General features: G+C 35.6%; 1 pseudogene; it reads left to right on the top strand.

The window, feature by feature from the left end:
- Window positions 1-1,137: 1,137 nt before the first annotated feature.
- On the top strand, window positions 1,138-1,288 carry LOC105808401 (annotated as a pseudogene).
- Window positions 1,289-2,742: the final 1,454 nt, after the last annotated feature.

Raw genomic sequence — 2,742 nt, 5'->3', positions numbered from 1 at the left:
TACAGAGTTTCCCTCAACAGTCCTCATCTATGAGATGAGTCCGGGGATTCTTAAGCAAGGGCAAGAAAATGATCTCACTGTAATGGATAAGGTGTCAGCTCATGCGGAGGATGAGAACAGCCCAGTCAGTCCCCATCCAAGACTAGTATCACCTGCCCATCCAAACTGTTTCTCTGTTGGCAAAACTATGGGCAGAATTGAAATAATTTTTTAAACCATTAAAATCAATAATGTGCCACCTTTTCTATGTATGTACCCAATCAAAGAAAAAAAAAGTGTTGGGGCTTAGGTGGGGAAGAAAATAGAAGTGAAAAGGGGAAAAAATTGGGTGTAGGGTGGAGAGGTGGAGCTGTTTGAATTGTGTGACTCCAAATAATTTCTAAACTCGAGATCGAAGTACTGTCTGTGTCTGGGGAGAGCCCGCTGACCCAGCCTCAGTAGAATGTGCACTGTGATTCTCAGTTCTCCAGGGCGGTGCTGGGTCTGTGCTGTGCACATGTGCTCTCTCACCACTGCCCCTTGGCCCACTACATGCATTTGCCTGTTTGGGAGAGGGGTGTGGCTCTGATTTGGAGAGAGGTTTACGGACCCACACACATATCGAACTCAGGGCCTTGGCCTCATTAATTCTGGACTAGCTCATTCCTCTTTTTCTAGATAAGATTGCATTAACCAGCCAATATGTTGCTCAAACATCACCGGGAGAAGAAACATCATGATTTAACACTACCAACCTATTTCAATGCTTAACCTAAATCAATAATGTAATTAACAGATGTAAACAGGTGAGCACTTTTGAGAACATGGTTTAGGATTTCATTCTTATAAAAATGATTGTTTTTCCCTCTAACCTCTTCCTAGCTTCATTGCATGTAGGTTATTTCTCTTCTAAATGAGTTCATTTCTTGAAGTAGCCGCCTACAGATTTCAAACTATGAAATCAGAGAATCTCACAAGCCAGTGGGCTTTGTTTGCCCTGTTTTGTAATGTCTCATGCCCTCTGGTGGTAAAACGAGGTGACCTCCTGCATTTTTCTTTGAATTCTCCAAAGCAAAACATTTCATTAAAATAAAATAAAGATAGCTCTCTTTCCTTCTCTCTGCTATGTTGTGTGTGCAGTTGACTCCATTCCTTGCTATGTCTTCTCACAAGTCTTTCAGAATCAAGAAGTTCCTGGCCAAGAAACAAAAGCAAAATCACCCCATTCCCCAATGGAATGAAAACTGGTAATGAGATCAGGCACAACTCCAAGAGGAGACACCAGAGAAGGACCAATCTGGGTTTATAAGGACTTGCACGTGAGATGGCCCATATATTTGTACTGTGTCAGGGTCACTAGCATCTTACCATATAAGCTGAAAACATCACCGCTATCTGGACAGCTGGACACATTTTATTGGGAAAATGATTTTTCTCTTTGCTTCTATGCTCTGCACTAGATTAGTTCAGTAATAAACATATGAGACATTTTGTTTGAAAAAATATAAAGCATTCATCATAATTATCAACTTATTGAAAATGTATATATACAGATATACATTATATATACATTTTGAAAAATATGGATGTAGACACATTTTGAACAAAGTGTTCCTACGAAGTTTATTTGATACTAAAAATTTGAGGTAACCATGGAGTAGTGATGAGTCTCATGGTCTGTAAAATTGGCCTAACCATTATAGAGTAGGGATGCCAGGTCTTAATACCTGATCTTTTTGGACAGAAGTGAAGCTCTGTAAAATTTGTTGCCTATAAAAATATGTACCTGTACATGAAATTAGACTAAGATGCTCAAAATTCACTGAGGTAAAATTATCACTAGGCTTAATTTACAAAAAAATTACATCATTACTCAGATCATATCCTCTGAATATATGAGCAGTGTTAGAAAATTAAAACAACGAGTCAGAGACAAGGAACATATTGATCTGGGGGAGAATTGTCTAATAAACATATCTTTCTTTGTACGTGTTTTAGCTTTATCATAAAGCAAAATGTATTTAACATTTTTATTTCGAGAATAAAGTTAAGTTGTCTCTTTTAAAATAAAATTTTGTAACCATAGGTGGAAAGATTTTTAAATGATTTTTCTGTTTAATATTTTTATTACATAGTTTTTTATTACATAATACCCTTTAGGATATTTACACAGTCCTGAAGGCTAGATAAGAAACAGGATATTTGCATAGTCCTAAAGTACCTTTCTGGAAAATAATTATTAAGTACAAAGGTGAAAATAATTACTTTACAGTGGAGCAGTCTGGTAAACACTACCTTAACCAAGTGTTTAAAGGTACCATCATCAATAATAAGAAATATCAATGAAATGAACCCCATAGTATGATATACTGAGAAGCCCACAATAACACTTTTGTGAATTCTTAACAAATATATATAAATTGAGTTTAATCATTAATAATTTAATCATAACCTGGGTCCTGGACTATAAAATGGGCATTAATGCAACAATTGGCAAAAGTTGGATATGGTATGTAGGTGAGTTAATAGTCTAGTATCAATACTAGTTTCTTGATTTTGAAAATTAAACTGTGGTTAAGTAAGACATTAGTAGTTGGAGAAACTGGATAGAGAGTACATGGGAATTCTTTGTATTATTTTTGAAATTTTTTGTTAGTCTGTAACTATTTCAAAATAAAAAAATTAATCCAGAAACTATTATAATAAGATAGTATTGAATTTTTGTGTTCTCCCCTCGTCCTACTTGATTGTAATCATTTATTT

The sequence above is a fragment of the Propithecus coquereli genome, unplaced genomic scaffold, assembly GCF_000956105.1.
Source record: "Propithecus coquereli isolate 6110/MARCELLA unplaced genomic scaffold, Pcoq_1.0 Scaffold172, whole genome shotgun sequence".
NCBI lineage: Eukaryota > Metazoa > Chordata > Mammalia > Primates > Indriidae > Propithecus > Propithecus coquereli.
Note: the sequence above shows the minus strand (reverse complement) of the source record. Positions and strands in the feature narration are given on the sequence as shown.